At 40.5% G+C, this 17,874-nt stretch overlaps 1 protein-coding gene across 3 annotated transcripts in view; it reads right to left on the bottom strand.

Annotated features, from left to right (window-relative positions):
• LOC308197434 (uncharacterized protein) overlaps positions 1-17,190 on the bottom strand; it is a 170,262-nt gene extending 153,072 nt beyond the window's left edge. Inside the window, exons 1-2 of one of the 3 annotated variants that reach the window (XR_013952932.1) lie at positions 16,700-17,190; positions 5,664-10,144 (exon numbers count right to left, since the gene is read on the bottom strand). The gene's annotated coding sequence lies outside the window, so the exon portion shown is untranslated. Of the gene's footprint in view, positions 1-5,663; positions 10,145-14,752; positions 16,310-16,699 lie in introns of those variants that run through there. The other 2 variants (XR_013952933.1, XR_013952931.1) reach the window with 2 other exon arrangements.
• Between the last annotated feature and the right edge of the window lie 684 nt (positions 17,191-17,874).

Raw genomic sequence — 17,874 nt, 5'->3', positions numbered from 1 at the left:
ACAGTTTCCAAAGGAAACATCTTGTGTGGTCAGTCAGCAGAGACTTTCCCAACTTCAGTACCTGTTACTGAATAACTCCACATATTTGCTTAGACCTTGCCCCCGTCATCTTTACACTTTTAGAAGAGAGGTACATTAGCCAAAGAAGCAGCATGTTGCCAGGGCTTGCCAATTCATTAAAATTTGCCTTTATTTCTGCGAGTTAGACATGCAAGAAGCAGGTGGACAAAAATAACTTAAGTCAGGTACGAGGCATTTGGAGATTAACCAATATGTTAATCAGTAAATTCTACAGTCAGAGCTGAATCCTTTCTTAGCTTCTTTTTTTTAAATCTGCTGTACCAGTGAACTAAGTAGCATGTTCTTTCATTACCGACTTTCTCCCTACAGCTCTACTATGCTGTGAGCAAACACCCCATCATGAATTCACAGTTTATGGATTGTGGATAAACAGCAGGAGAGTTCAGTAGCTTTCAGAAATCCTGCTGCATCCCAGAAGGGATGAAGCCTTTCAGGAGGAGCCACATCACTCCAGACTGCACACTTGTCGACTTCACCCACAGATAAACTGGGAGGAGCATGAGGACTCAGATGTCCACAAGAAAACCATATGCTGAGAAAACAAACAGTACATTAATCCTTAGCACAGTGCCATCCTGCTCCCATCGCACCCTGAGGGACCTGAACCACAGCGCTGCTTCTTACCAAGCTACAGCTGCAGAACAGTAAAGCCCATTCCCAGAGCCTGCTACCAAGAGTTCACATCACTGTTTCACTTTGTGCTGTAAGAATTTCCACACATGGTAGGAAGTTATTTTTTGTACCATGTGTGGTGCCTAATATTTAACTCACTTTGGTCTGCATTTGCTGGTGCTTTGTACCTGTGGGTAGACAATCACGCCTCAATATTCCAAGCTCCAAACCTAGTGCTTGTGGTGGACATCAGGCATTTTGGTGTTAAAGGGATGTGAATTTGTGAAACTCAATGTTTTTCCCAGAGAACCTGTTTCTCACTGTTTCACAGTTAAGGCCAATCCCACAGAGAAAAAGCAAAACATATATGACCCCCACCCCTGAGTTTTAACCAACCTTGCCTTGGCTTTGAGTCTAACTCCATGTCTTGCACAGGAGCTCAGAAATAGTGGCTGCACCAGTTCCCCACCTCTGGGCACATAGTTCAGGCCAGACAATGGGTTTTAGTTCAGTAATTACTTTTGTGTCTCTCCTGCCCTGTTCCTTCAGACCTGGAAGAACTAAATACTAAATGCGAAGAGAAATAAGCCTGCAAGATTTTTGTATCTGAACACGCTAATAGAATTAAAACAGTAAATTATTGCAGAAGCAGATAGCTTATTATAAAGTTATTACAAGACACCAAAATTAAATCGCCTTTGTATTCTTTACAAGCTACCTGCAGGAACAACAGCAGGGCATCAAGGATGACTGATATTTGGCCTTTCCTCTGCTTACTACGGTAGGTTTTACTGAGTGCCTGGAAGCAGGAGGGGTGAATTCCTCCTTATCAAGGCTGCAGTGGAGCCATATCAATCATAAATTAATTGATGTAAAAGCCCAGTTTCCTGTGAGGTTATCTTGCCTTGAGAGTGAACCAATACAAAATATATTTTAGTACAGTACCATATAAAAGCACTGGTAATTTGCACTGCTATAATTAGAGGTTTCTAAAGTTTCTCACCCTCTTAAAACAGCAGATCCTTTCAAGAAACACGCAAGCTTTTGCATATAGTTTACATGGCCTCCAGAACAGCATTCCTTCACAGCCTAAAAAATAAGCAGGATTTTTTTTTTTTTTAAAGCAGTTGCACTACATAGGAAGTGAAGTGACCTGAACTCAGCTCTAACTATAAATTAGTCCTCATCACATTAACTATGATAATGACCTGTCAGGAGACAGGAAAAAAAAAAACATTTTGTTTTTCTTAAGAAATAATCTATAACTTTGGATTCCAAAAAACACTGCTCCGTGGTAGCCTGGGGCACCATATAGTAGAGCTGTTTTCACAGCTCTGTCATCCTCTGGAAACCTTTAAAGTGAATCCATGCTTGGAAAAAATCTTAGGACAGGGAAGTCCTCGCCTGTGATGAAGATGGTGAATGTGTGTACTGTGGGCAGAGGAAACTGATAAATGCCCACTTGTAGATAGGAAAGACACATTAGACAGTATTGCTGTATGAGAGAGAGTTAGAGTCCTCATAAATTTATAGCTAGGCATTAAATACACAGAGAAGAGGTTTCTTTCTTACCTGAAGTTATCTTTGACTGATTTACATCTTGAAGTGTGAGCAATAGATCCTGCCTCCTGCTCTGTCATGTATCCTCTTCAACTACATCACTGTACTGACACCACGAAATACACAGTGGTATTTCTGCTTGGTGGAGGAATGAGTCATCCCGCTGCAGCTTTGAACCTCAGCAAGTCTCACTTAAATTTTAGAGTACAACAGGATTTGATGCATGCAGACATTTAGGGTCAGAGATTTTTTTTCCCCCCCCTCCAAAGAAAAAGAATTCATAAACTGTTGAATACAACTGAAGGTTTTTAGCTTTTCTGTGCAAGTCTTACATTAATTCAGTATAAAAAGTTATCACTGGAGAAATCTTCTGCTCTCTGCTTTGGTAATGGAGAGCTTCCAGGACACTCCTGCACTGAGGAGGTCCATCTCCTTCCTCTGCACACTCACAACCCCGGCCAGATCCTGCTGGCATCACTGCAGGTCCCTAAGAGACCTCAGTAGGGGTATGACAGCAGCGTGACTTGCTGTTCCACTGGGAAATTTCATATAGAAGAGTAACGCAAATAGCTCATAGCTCCTGCTTCCATAGCTTCCAGCCTTAAAGTAAAGGCAATGTGGCTTCCCTGAAATCATCTGAACAGCACTTCACTGACAACAATGGAGATGTTTTGGAGCCACAGCCAGAACATCTCCATACAAGATATTAAGTACCTTTGTCAATTAACACCTCATCTCCTGCAAATGCAATCCACTTCTCTGCTCACACTCTGCCAACCTACCTGTACACTTGACTTATCATTAAGAATGGTGACCACCTGTGAGGACAGCTGAAAGCTCTTCAGGGTTCCTCATTAATTTGAATTCAGTGGATCACTCCTCTTGAATTCAAGCAACGACATTTAATTCTCTTTAGATTATGTGGTGCATGTTTGAATTGTGAGCTACTGAGCAGGCCAAAGAGATGCAATGGATTTATTTCATATCTTTTCCTCCCTGTACTTAAAATAATGCTCAGGTTATCATTGTGATGGTTCATGTGTAGGTAAGAATACATTCTTGTCTGCAATAGTGTCAGTACTTGATCCACAGATAACACCAAAGTCCTCAAAGTCATAAACAGAAAGGCTACCTTCAACATGATACACATGCCAAGCAAAAAGAGGAAAATTAACATGCATTTCTTGATGCCATCCCAGCCTTATCCTGAATATTCATGAAATTAAAGTCTACAGACACTTGAAAGAAATGCATTTGCTTTCTAACTGCATTCAAAATATTTTTGACATGCTTTCAAACCCAATTGTCAACACAAATGTAATGGTTCTTTCAGTTTAACAATATCAAGACAAAATTTCCTCATATTTAGGTAACAGTCTTAAGCGAGAACAGTTACAAATATGAAAAGCAAGGGTATCAAAGAGAATTATCTAGTCAATAAAGTTTATTATGTTAAGAGGTTTTCAGTTTGACAGACATTCATTTCTGTGCTTTGTTTCACTTTCCTGCCTTTCTTTTCAACCAGAGACAAAAGCAAACAAAGTAAGTACAATGCAGCTGCCATAGACTTCTTTAGAAAAGAAACTGCTGGAGTATTCTTGTTTTTAAACAGACAGCAAGTACCACAGCTGGAAGATTCATAAAGAAAAGAAACATGAAATGACACGTAAAGAAACTCAACTAAACATCTTCCCTCCTCAAGTACTCTGAAGCCCAATTTCTACAAACACAGCTTTGATACCTGCTCACTTGTAATATTCCCTGATAGTTTTATTTGACAGAAATTCCTTTAGAAGTCAAAATCAGCCTATTGCTAAACACATTTGCTACAAGGAGGGAAAAAAAAAGGGAGCTTTTACCAAGCTATTCATTTTTCTTGCATAAATATATTATATATATAACCTAAGAGCCTCTCTCTATAAACGCAAGTGTTTTAAGCCCGGCATTTGCTGTGCAGGCACCCTGCTTGCTGTGAGAGGAAGGACTCTGCCTTTCCCCTGTCTGGCACTTTTTTTTTTTTTTTACATAGTCAGAGAACAAGCATCATTTTTCTTCCCCACTTTCCAATGCTAGCTTTGTCACTCACACTAAGTAGTGCTTTAATTTGTGTCCCAGTGGAGTATTTACTGACAACTGTCAGTGCAAGTAGCACCCTGATCTTAGTTTTGTTTAGCAAAATCTTCTCCTCCTTCAAAATCCTGAATCTTTCAAGATCATAGTGAACGTACAGAAGTTGCAGCTACCCATCATGAAAGATATGCTCTAGAAAAGCTTTAAGGGAAAGCAAACTTGGTCTTTTTGTTTCCCCTGCTATACAGACACTCCTGATGGAATTTCAGATAGGTTAATTTATTATGCTTCTGGATGTTCTGCCTCCTGTTTCTTTGATTCTCTGCAGCAAATTTGCACTCATAAAATGTTTGAAATTGGCCTCTAGCCAGAGTCTGACAAGGTTTCCCCAGATGATTTTTCCTCTCCATTTAGTTGATATATACCAAACAACATTGTTTTCACAAAAAAAAAGTCAGAAAAATATCAGCCCTGAGAGGCACTAGTATAGTTTTAGTTGTTTTTTTAGCAAGCCATTAATGTAAACATAATAAACATCATTCTGTATATTGAAGTCCAGTTGCACTGAGATAGCTGGCAAGGCATATCGCTTATTATCGGTATGCAAATCAATGGGGAAGTTTGTCACCACACTGGTGTACAACGCTGATTCAGAGATTCATAAGCCGCTAGGGTTAGCTGTGTTCAGCCAGTAAGATATATCTATGACCCCTTGAGACAACTCGTCAAGCTGTGAGCTCTCACTCCACCAAATTGTACACTTCCAATGGCGTGGTGTGCAGGCAGAACCCCCGATTCTCACCTTACTGTTTCACCCCAACTCAGCCGGCCACAGTTTAGCCAGGAACTCCAGTAGCAGCATTTTTGTTACTGCAGTGTTTGAAAGACAATACTGGTCTTCAAAGTTAGATATAATTTAAAAAGGAAGAATACTATTAATGCTTTCTCATATTTATACACAATCCATAAAACACAAACATACACAGGGGAAAGAAGAGACAGTGAAGTCAACTGCTCCGCAAAATATTTATAATGGCTTAGCAGAAAACCTTGTTGGGGAAGTGCATTACGATGTAGGACAGTAACAGCATCCTGCATTTCCTGAGACAGTGCAGAGGAGAAAGCTCTAAAGAACAAAGTTCTTTAATCCTTAAAATGTTTTTCCCTATAAGTGTAACTTTGTGCAGTGATTAGAAAGCAATGCAGAACTGACTGAACAGATCTGTCTCACTGCCTCTAGATTTAGTTCTGTGGAGTACACTGCAACATACATTTTTTGTAAAAACATTACTGAAGGCAGAGGGAAGCACGTTCAAGTCCACAGTTCTGAATTAGTCAGAAAAAAAATCACATGGAATTAGCTTTGCCTAAGAGGCCACCTGAGTATCATTTCAATTCATCCTTTCTTGTACATGTCTGCTTTAGTCCTAGACACAGCAGATTACTCAGACTATGCTAATCCAGTTGCAAATAAGAGTTTAAATATGATGTTCCCTATACTTTGCCTCTATTATGAAATACCTTCAGCTGTCTTAAGTAGCTTCTCTCAGGATATCCTTTTTAACTCTGCTTTATACCAACATCCATACCAACAGCTAGTGGCAGTACAGGCACCCCACCGCGGGCTGGCTAGGCTCAGACTGTTCATCTGTCATTTGCCTTACACTACTGACAGCAATTCTCTCGCTTGGAGTGATACAGGTCATTCTTTTTGAGCCAGCAAAATCAAAGTTGTTTTTCCACTTGTATAATAATTTCTGCCACTGATCATGGCCCTTCAAGCTCAATAGTCCAACCAATTTCCCACCCACCTTATCATTCATAGCTAAAATGTTTTGCTCTATTTACTCTGGCTTAACTGGACACACTGGGCTAATTGTAGCAGTGTTCGGGCACATTGCATCAAACCTTTCCAAGTACTTCCAAGTGTAGTAGATTTGCAAAACCTAGTTAAGAATGGGTACAGGAAAACGCAGTCATACCAGAAAGCTACAGTCAAGCACAAATTCTAGTGGTGGGCTGGCAAGATAATTAAGAAACTTCTTAAAACTGAAAAACAAACACCCCTTCAACCTATAGCTTGCTTTCATGTGGAAGCCTGCCAGTATTAAATATTAGAATGTCAAAAATTAACAATCGTACATTTGATTTCCTATTCCTCCCCTCCCCAAAGAAAATGCTGTAGATTTTATCTCAGCACTATGAGGACAAAAGGCAGAGACTCATATTTAGAAGAGTGATGACCAACAGCTAAATAGAAGTGAAATAAACTGTGCTTGAATTTAGTCCACTTCTCACATATCCCTGTTTAATTAATGACTCTAAATAACTACGCACAGGTATGTAAAAGACTTTAAGCACATCTAGCAGTCCATTTACCCCTTTTGTTTTCTTCAGCTTTCAGTCCAGAGGAAAAACACCAACCAAGATATCTGTATCTTGACAGCGTTGTAATCACCAAAGAAGAGCTTGGCTCTAAAATTTTATCTAATACACCTGATATTCCAGCTTGAATTCTGACCCCAGTCAACAGTATTTGAGAATGTAAAAAAAAAAAACAAAAAACCCTTTTACCAGGGCTTTCTTAAAAATAATGACATCGTCTCCAAGTTCAATTTCTGTTAGTAACCATATAAATTATATGCATAAGTGACAACTTAAGCATGAATAGTAAGTCTGAATGGCAAATCACCCTTAAAGAGATGAAAATTTGAAAGTGAAATAGAATGCAGTAAGGTTTAGTTAAGAATTATAACATTACTAACCACTCCTAATACCCCTTTCCTACTACATTCTCTAAGAAAACTTGTGACTATCATCTGCCAAACTGCTGAAATGAGTTCACTATTGCAGAAAATAGACTACTTTTTCTTCTGCGTATAAACTTTTGCATGGATGTTTACTCTCTTCTTTTTCCCCCCCATGTCCCTTTTTCTCCCCCGTGATTTTACTTCTCTTCAATCCAAGCTCCTCTTGTGCAATTTTCCCAGCAGGCACTAACCACTACCCTCTGGATAGAGAGCTTCCTAAAAGGAGAGATGGGGGTGGGAGGAACTTGAGCTGTGCAAACCAAAGCTGTAGATCTCTGGCAGTTTTAGTAACTTCATCACTCTGTCTGCAAAACTCCCCTGCAGTCTGAGACATAACTTGTTTGCTTCTATACCTGAGCTGCAGTATTTCACTGCATGATGTCTCCTCGCAGTCCTATGAGAAGTCCATATATTCTGCAAAGCTAACACTGGTTTGTATTTCTTGGGAAAAAGTAACATCTTCATCAGTTTTTGGTTACTGCAAGTGTTTAGAGGAAATCAGGAGAGACCTATACAACCAAACTACATAAAAATGGGAAGCAAAAGCAGTATATATCTGACAAGAAATTTAACACATTTAATGGGGTAAAAACATCCCTGACACTATGATATGCTCATGCTTTGAAAAAACCTCAAACTATTTGAGGCCGTACAAGTGCTCAGCTCTGTGTGGAGACCAAAAGATGATATTTAAAAGCCTTGAACAATCCACTAGCAACTGTTAACTTTCTATTAACTACTGCAGAGAAAATTGAAAACTTCAGTGTCAGCTGGGATAAGTAACCCAAAGCTTGTCTCAGTTTTTCAGCAGAGTTTGTGTCAGATGGGCACACTACCTTTGTTGTTTTGACCATTAACTGGACATAAGATTTTCAGCAGCATGACTCATTGATTTCCTGCTGAGGCAAAGGAGGCTAGCATGTTCATATCCATTCATGGTGTGGTCACAATATGAGCAGTCTTCTTTCCAATTGCCAGTAGGGAAGCACATATATGTATTGAGTAACATCTCAAATATATAACATGTCACTGGTGAACCATAAGCCTGCTTAGACTATTCCTAAGTCAATTGTAAGTCTTTCATGGTCATGGTTGCTGTTCCTGATTTTCCCTAAGGCTACTTTAGCTAGAAAACCTTGTTTTTTGCATTTACTAGGTCTTCTTCAACCTATAGTACACATTAAGTAACCTGAGATGAATAATTGTTTCTCAGAACTCCATTTTATCATACTAAGATTGTGAAGACCCTTAAGCATTTTAAATGTCTAACAAATTGATCAGCGTGAACAAGCTGACCAGCAATGACCACATTAAAAACGGGGTGAATACCACCATTTCTGAACTGAAACTCCCACAGGAGACATTAATTGAAAATATGAATTCCACATAGAGTAGTTTGTAATAACTTTTGTTGGGTATCTATGGCAATATGCTCTTAAGATACACACAGGACTGTCACCATAGAAGTCTTCCTTGACCAAAGGGAGCCATGAGACAGCTCCAGAGCAACACCTCTGGGGAGATGGAGGCATCCCAGACTGAGGGGGCAGAGATGAGACTTGGAGAAGCCTTCAAACACTCACAGAGCTGCAGGCAAAGCGGGAAAGAGCACTCTACTCTGCATGCTAACAGTGAAGAAACCAAATGAAGTAATTTTCTTCGCTTGCAGCAGTGCAGGACAGGATTAGAATTTGAAGTGAATGGAAGAGGCTGCCCAGGGGAAATTACACGAGCTTTAAAGAAAAGTTTAATACCCATTCAAAGTGACAGAAGAGTTGTTGTTACTATGGCTTCCTGGTTGCCCCTCTCATACCTGTTTTCTGAAACTCCTGGATAGACTTATCTTTTCCTTAGAGAAAAGCATAATTTATTTTAAAAGGTATTTACACATCTAAGATGGAACCACTTAGTATGAATGATGTTAAAAAAAAGACCAAAATCAGATCATTTCCTAGCCTTCTGTATCTTAGCAGTTGCTTAATTAATCACTTCAATGTTTGTTGTAAGGTTTGTTCATGTGGTCCTTCAGGACCCCCAATTCTTTGGGAGGAAGGAGGAGATAAATACAATATTCATATTAATAGTATCTTTGCTGTACAGACATTTCAGTCATCAACATCTACAATATTTTAAAAAATGCACCATTTCTTTCTGCAGCAACCTAGAGAAGTATATACTCTTAATTTTAAAGTGTCAGCAAGGCAGCATATGCATGAACTTTCTGAAACTCTGCCATGTTGGTGGGAGGTTAATACGTGCCCACTCCATTAATAGGCTGAGCTGTACTATTTGTGTTAGATACAGCAAGTGTTTATGATTCCAGCTTTAGCTATTTGTGCTGACACTAACACTGGACTGATGCAGTTTAGAACATGCTAGGGAATAGCACATCCCTTTCCATCTGGCTCATTTTGACCACAAAATTAGATCAACTAAAACAGATAATAGTAATAAGATGTCTAGAAGGAAATGTGTTGTGAAAATGTGAACAAGCACAGGTAGTATTTTTGTACCCACACAGTCTGCTTAGAAAGCTGTATATCATACTTAAAAGTGAGCTGACCTGTCCTGTATTTGTCTTGCTCAATTCTGTCCATGACCACTAATTTGGGAACATATTGTAATATTACTAATTGAAAGAGAATTAAGAGCTGTGAACCTCTTAGACCTATAGTAAAATCCCTTGTTGTCCCTGTTTCAGCAATGCACATGCATGGAGGACATGGGTACCCATCCACATCATCTAGGATGACCACTGTGTTGATCCTATGGCCGCACAACCACCACCATGGGTGGTAGCAGAGCTCACGCTGCCAGAGCTGGCAGTGACCATTAGAACACACACCGGATTATTAACTGCTGACATGCCACCAGCAGCAGTCAGATGTTTCATTGCCACTTTTGGCACTCCCAGTCTGCGCTCTCATGGTGGTTTGATACTTGCTCCTTCTAAGCAGCACAGGCAGCTACATCACAGGGGAAAGGAAGGAGGTGTCTGTTAGGAAGACCACCTGCAGGGTAAGAAGCAAAGGTAAAGTCTTAAAAAAAAAAAACACCACAAACCACAGTTGCTAATACAGAAAAATAAAAATAAGATTTCAGCATGCATTTTTAAAGAGCAGCTAGAGCAGGAACACTTACACTGAAGATCATCTGCCCAAAGAATGAAATGGAAGCTTGGTTCAAGCTCTCTTACACATGAGCAGTAAGAAACCTGATTCACAGTAGTGTACTGCAAGAGCAGCGCTGCTGGCAGCCATAGAAGCAGCTGTTGTAGCAGCAGGGTCACCCTGGGACCAAAGTACAAGGTACACACAGCACAGCCTCACAGGGGTGCTAGCAGGCATTGCAACACAGCCTTGGGGATTTTGTGGTTTTTGTTTTTCCCCCTCTTTGCAGGGATGGGGCAGGGGGAGCATTACAGGGTGATCTTGCAGGGATAAAGAAGGGCAAGGAGAAATGCTTGCACCACAAACCTTAGAAAGCACATTGCATGCATCCTTTGCAAAGCAGGAGTGACATCAATATTCCTACCCCCAAATGAGAAGAGATTAAGGCTGTTAAATCAGTACACGTCACTTAAAGTCCCAAGCAGTCTCTCATGTATTTAAAGACAACAAAACATGTTTTCCAGTATGTTAAGTAAAGCAGGGAGACATTTCTTTTTCCCTAGTCCAGGAACCCTTCTAAATCCTTTATCCTTGCTTCTCTCACATTTGTCAATTCTTCTGTGTCAATTTTTCCTCAGTCCAACACATTAAATTCACTTTGCAAACCATAAAGATAATTAAATGTTTTCTTTAGTTTCAAACTCATGTTTCTCCATACATTCTGAAACTAAATTAAAAACCCTGGTCCCTCTGCGTAACTATTTCTGCATTGCTAGGGGCCCTTCTCATTAGTTGTATTTGCTTCTTCTTTGGGAAGGCTCCCGCCTGGAGCGATTGCCTTTCCCATGGTGGTTGCTACAAAATGACAAAAACATCCTTGGCTTCCTTTCCCCAGTCTCCATCTGAAGACAGACGAGGCTTATCACTTGTGCCAGAAGTCACCATGCTTGGATTACAGATCTTCAAACCTCTCTCACAGACAGCTAAGTTCTGCTTTGCTTGATTTCCCTCTACGCGTGCAAATTTTCGGACAATTCTTGTTTGGGTTTTGTTTTTCTTGGCAGAACAGCTAATTCCATCAAAAACCCAAAGCAAAACCTGGATGATTCAGCAGACTTTCAGTTTACCAGTCTGGCTTCCAGTACCTGCATCTTTCATCAATTCTTTGTTCATACCCTAAAGTTAACCAAAATAGGACTCCCAGAACTTTTCATATATTTAAAAAAAATAGATGAAGCCAGAGCAAGAGAAGCCTTTTCACTTAACCAGGCATAATTGTGTATCTTTCATTCTACAGAAACCCTAGCTCCCCAATGCCCCTGGCTGTCTGGATTCATCATCTTTACAGCTAACTTGCTATATAGGTTATGGTTATCTTAGTTGCTCCTCAAACCCATTTTTATGCTTCTCAAATCTTCTTATAACTCTGCTCTTATTTGTATCTGATGGTCCATTCCAAGTTACTTTGGCGAAAAAATAGGAAGCTTTCGGTTATCTGCCTCAAATAACCCAGCAGTATATCATGTTAATCAATTTATCTTCTTATACCAGATGGGGAACTTCACACACAACTTCCACATTGACCATCATTTTGTTGATCTCATGGCACACTGGTTTGCTGTCTGACCACAAACGATCATCAGCCTGTCCACTCAGGCATATATTGCTTTGGGATGTGGCTTTGTTTAGATTTAAGTCTTGTTTTTGTTCTCATTCAGGAATTTCCATCTCTTCCTTTTAAATCTGTTTTAAATCTAGGATATCGTGTAGTTGCCAAACTATAATCAGCATCTTTGCATTCCTGAAAGCACACAGGTTTTTCAGCTTTGCCACTTACTGCATTTTGGGTTCTGTGCTTTGCTGCCTCTACCAGAAGAACTTCAGTTAAGCAGCAGTCCCTCAAAATCCGATAATTTCAACAGAAAGTTTGGTCTTCTTGGGCAAGATTTCAAGCTTTTACTCAAAATTTGAGTATCTGCAAGTGGAAGTGAGACTCTGTACTCAGAGACAAACACAAGGAAAGCAAGTGGCCTGATCTTCCACCTCCTTTTACTCTCAACACCACTACAGCTTGAGACTTGCCCTGGAGACAAGTGAAATAAACATGTATTTCAACTGTGTTTAAATAATGTTTTTGCCACCAGTTACAAAGCCTGAGAAGAAATCAGATTTCTATACTTCTATCAGAAGTTCTGTGCATATATAGATAGGTATTTGTAATACAAAATAATAATTAATTTGAACTACACTAAGCAAAGTTTGATCGAAGAAAAAATCCACATGCTCCAGCAGAACTTGGCAAAAATGCCAGGGCAGATTATGCACAGGTACTGTCAGAGACCTCTGACACTTTTCTAATGAGCAGTTTCAGCATTAGAGGAAAGACCACATCCAGCTCTCGATAATCAGTTGCTAAAGTAATGATGATTTCAATCACCCTGATGAAGTTGATGACAATGATTAAACTGGCTACTTAAGGCATCTCCTTGATTAAAGTGATATTTAACCCATAAATCATGAAGTTCTCTATTGTTTGGCTTCATGCCATAATCTTTCATGAAAAAATGCTTCAGGTATGGCATCTTCTTCCCCAGATAGGAAGAACCGAGAAAGGGATTTCTATTTCCCCCACTCATGTGGCATGAGGTAGACTTTTATCCACCTAAGTTATTAGACTATAGGCAAGTATTTCTGTGACCGTTCTCATCCTTCACTAACACCACTTCTTACGCACAATAGCGATTCAACATCTTATCATTCTAATAGGAATAAGAAAAAGTCAGCCTTCGACTTTGTGAATTTTGGACTCTGGGCAGTCCCACTAATTTCAAAATTGTACTAAGTCATCCATCATCTAATTTTTCTTTCATCAACCAGATAAAGCAAATGGCTTATCATCTTTGGCATCGAAAGAAACCTATACCATACCCCTTTCTTCTTCTTCTTCAATAGGCATGCAATTACCTTGGTGTTATTATATAGGTTAAAAATACTGGTGCATTAGGGTATCCTCAGCTATTGTCCTGATTGTGCTTATTGAGATTGCCTTTCTACACTGTTATTCCTTCCCAGTATTTTGAAGACATTAGTAGTAGTAGTAAATTTCAGCAGTAGAGCATTAAACCACATGGCCTCAAGTAACACTAAGGTTGTAATTACTTCAGGCTATTGTAGCCACATAAAAATAGTAACTTCTTGAGGAAACAAAATTAATAGTCCAGTATAGTAATAATAATTAGTGATAGCTTTCTAATTCATCAAATTCATAGAGGGGAAAAGCTGTGTTAGAGAACTTAATCTATATTGGCTCAATTAACTAGATAGGAATAAAAGGTTCGTTTGATTTGAAATAAAGTTACTGTAAATGTAGACCAGCCAAAGATGTAAGTTACCGCTAATAAATCCGTAAATGCTCTTCAATTCAAACATAGAAATCTCCCAAAGCAAGGCATACCCTGTGGAGGTTCAGTCAAGAAACTGTTATACCCAATGGGTAAAATACAGACTTAAAGCAGCAACCAAAAAGCACTTACTCTCTGCAGTGCTTTCAAAAAAAGCACTGAGCAAGCACAGATCAAACAGAGGCAAGATCTTCCTTCCCCTCATTTCTCACTAGATGTAGTGCTTGTATGGCACCTGAACCAGTCTGTTCCCATCCACCTTGGTCAGTTGTTGTGCTCTTCATCAGCTTCATATTCTTTACACTGCTGGTTGTAAGCAGGACAACTGACATCCATAAACTGCAGTTTGCCATAAAATTTTCCCTTAGTATATTACTACTACAACATCAGCTCCCTGAATAGTAGCGGCTCAAGGAGAAAGTGTTCCTATTGTTGAAGGTCAAACAAGTGCCTTCACAAAGTCAGCAGGCAAGTCCCCATGCCCTGGCATCTCCCAGGAAGGTGGAAGGTCCCTGCAAAGCTCCTGTCACCCCTGCAGAGACACCTCCACACAGCACAGTCTTCTCGTGAGCAGGGCCAACTTCAGGCTCTCCACAGTTCCTGGAGACTTGGCCAACACCATAACATTATTTTTTTTTTTAAACAAGAGTGTTAAATAACTCATTTTTGTTATCCCTGGTGTAAGTCACAGTCTAGAATAGCAACACTATTTTTAGAAGAATAGTTTGCTGCTATCAAGTGTGACACAGAAAACTACAGCATGAGGCAGAAGAAACTCTGAGAAGGTCAGCTGGAGATTTTATATAAGATACCAAAGGGAAGCATGGGGAAATAGTAGTAGGGTGTTATATTAGCTGCTGGAGAGAAGCTTTATTCCTTCTACCCTCAACCCCCCCTCCTGCCCCACTCCAAGTCCACTGTATCAGAGAATTTTCTGAATGAAAAGAGAAATAGTCAGAAGAGACCATTACAAGCAAGAGGGATCAGAGCAAAACAGGCACATGCACGTCTGTGATACCAAATCTAATTGGCATGGTTATCCACCATACCAGGCGGTAGGAAACTAGTTCTAAAAAGTTTTAGGTTTTCACTGTTAACCCCACTTTACCTTTCTCCAGTCTGATTTCTGAAAAAAATAGGACAGCTAAAAGCTCTCAAACCTCACAACTCTTCTAGGCACTCTGGTTCCTTACAAAGCAATCAGCTCTCCTGGAGAACACCACATTTAAAATGGAGTAGTCAATCTACTTAATCCACCACACCTAGCCCAAACCACTCATCAGGCCGATTAGTGAGGAGCTACACATTTGGTGCCCAGCTGTTCTGACCTGCACATCACAGCTCTTTCTGCAAACCCCTCTCTGTTTTTGTTTTCATGTAATTACGCTGCACAAAGTTTCTATTTATAGCCAACGTTTTCCCTGGCAGATGATTGCCAAGAAGGAAAACAAAGTCCTATTTTCAGAGTAGATTTCCCTCACCTCATTTTCCAAGCAATTCTCCCATACTGACCTGGATCTAACTGGCTTATTTCCATCTGAATACTGTAGGGGGTTTACCAGGAGTTTACTCTTTAAGTTCTTATTAATTCCCATCCCACAGATCTCCTGAGGCCTGTCGTGTGCTTAGGTGAGGCCTGCACTTCCCTCAGGCCTTGGCATCCTCTGCTGTTCCTTTGCTGTGAACAGCGAGAGCCCCCTGAATCATCAGCCCTTCTCATGTCTTTGTGCCTGCGTAAATCCCGCTGTAACAGTGCTTGTGAACAACAGTGAAAGACAAAAAAGCCACGAGCTCACCAGAAAAGAGTAAAATCAGAGTTTCATGACTGGTTGTTCTGCTGCTGCCTGCCCACCTATAATTTGTCTCAATGCACTGAAAGACAAACTCTTCCACTCAAGGAAAGCATCCAGAGACATAAACACGATATTTTAAATATTACTAAGTAAGTACACCTTCATTTTAAGGAGAAGTGCCACCTCTGAAACAAAGGAGGCTCACAATTATCCTTGCTTCCACAGTTGTGTTGGGGGGAACAACGACATATTTTTCAAGTAACCAAGCACTTCACTTGAGGTCTGTGTGCATACTCTTACCAAGTCCTGGCAGAAAAAGATACTTACAATAAAACATTCTTATTTTACATGGTACCAATGATGTTTCTAGAAGCATTTTGCTGGCAAGTAACTGCAGTGTTTAACATTAGCAGTAGCTATAACTGTAAACATCGCTTGAGAAGTAATTGCCATCATTTTTACCAGCTTGCTATGGATCTGCAAAGAGTATGAATTAAAGGATTTAAAATTGTTTGAAGAATGCTGTTGTTCTGCAGATGACTACCTAAGTAGAGTGGTGTGAATTATTAGGATGCAGATTGCCATGGGAAGTTTCTGAAGCTGTGTAGTACTTGCTGTAGCCTTGCTTCAGAAAGCAGTCATAATTAATGCATCTTTAACATCTGCAAATGGAATTCCATAATCATATGAAATTTTAAGCAAGTATCATGCATGACTCTTAATGGGAATTTTATGAGCCACTCCTATTACATTTATATTTCTTACAATTTAAGTTACACCCTTGAAAGTTAGTATAGACTCTCTGGATGTAGACTGCTTTATTGGATGGCCTGACTGCTTGCAGTGCCTATTGTGGCATATACTCTAAATAAGCCTCAGATTTTTCAATTTTAGAAAGCAGCAGACAAGAAACTTGCAATTTACCCTTGGGTGAAAGGAAAACAAAGGAGACTCTCTTACCAAGTAGGTACATTTCTGAAATGATCAGCTAAGGCTTTCACTCTGAATAGTGAGAGATAAAGCTATAAGACCGTTGTTCTCTAACACCTTAATCCCTGCTCAGTGTAATAAATCTAGTTACTATGCTACAGAACATGTAAAATAACTATTAGAGAAAATATCCAGTACAGAAGGAGGAGTAGGAAGAAAAAAAAAAAGGTTGTAAAGAAAGAGGGAAGATAACCGGACTCACTGAAGGGAGGAAAAAAAGATAAAAACCACAAGTTTTTTTTTCCTAACAAAAAACATCAGAAATTACTCACTTCAGAAACAAGCCTTCTGCCACCAGAAGATACCTTTAGAGCTGCCCCTCTCTGCCACAGCAAACAGACCTTACAACACAGGCACACAAGGAAAAACCTGAACTTGTAGCTGCTGGTGGGAAGATAAAGGGTGTCCTTAGTGACATCAGCTGTGACAGCACAACCAGGTGAACAGCTTCATCTTACTGAAGGGTATTGGTTGTCTGTGACAGTTATCCTCTCTGTCAGGCCAAGCATGTGTGTTGGGGTAGGATCTTTACCTTGGGCAGTGTTATTTTCCCACCCCAACCCTCTCCTTAGCCCTCTGACATAGGAAAAAAGTGTTATTAGACCAATGGGTTACAACATCATGCTCTTCAGAGCACCTCTGCTTGTGGAAATGGGACTTTGCAAGCAGAGCATTTTCCTGCCGTTTTGTAAGTTGGTGTGTTCAAAAGCACTTGAACCAACACCCTTAAATACAGATTTCAAGCAAAAAACATGCATTAGAAGAGGCCAAGTGACAGATTCAGACAGATACACTGAGACACATTTTTTTAAAAAAAGGAAAAGCCTAAGAGCTAGCTAGGAAAGCAGGGCTCTTCAAGGCAGTGGCTGGGAGCTATGCAGTGGGGCACGAAGAAAGCCTGAGTGGCAGAGAACTGTGACGGGGCCTGGTGTCCCCCTGGCAGGCGGGCCTGCAGTGCGCTGTCCCCAACCCTGGGCCCTCCCTTCTGACGACACAAAGCTGGGAGGGGAGGCTGATACCTCAGAGGGCTGTGCTGCCATTCTGAGGGACCTCGACAGGCTGGAGGGCTAGGCCGAGAGGAACCTCATGAAGTTCAACTGCCCCTCTACTCAGCCCTGGTGAGGCCACGCCTGGAGTACTGTGACCAGTTCTGGGCTCCCCAGTACAAGAGGGACATGGAGATCCTGGAGCAAGCTCAGAGGAGGGCTACAAAGATGATGAGAGGACTGGAGCACCTGTTGTACAAGGACAGGCTGAGAGAGCTGGGCCTGTTTAGCCTGGAAAAGAGGAGACTGAGGGGAGACCTCATCAATATGTATAAATATCTGAGGGGAGGGTGTTGAGGGGATGGAGTTGGTCTCTTTTCAGTTGTGCCCAGTGACAGGATGAGGCAAGGGGCACAAACTGAAGCACAGGAGGTTCTGGCTCTATATGAGAGGGCACTTCT

Source organism: Anser brachyrhynchus (assembly GCF_964034855.1).
Source record: "Anser brachyrhynchus genome assembly, chromosome: 6".
NCBI lineage: Eukaryota > Metazoa > Chordata > Aves > Anseriformes > Anatidae > Anser > Anser brachyrhynchus.
The sequence above is the reverse complement of the archived record's forward strand: the minus strand, read 5'-3'. Positions and strand labels throughout refer to the sequence as shown.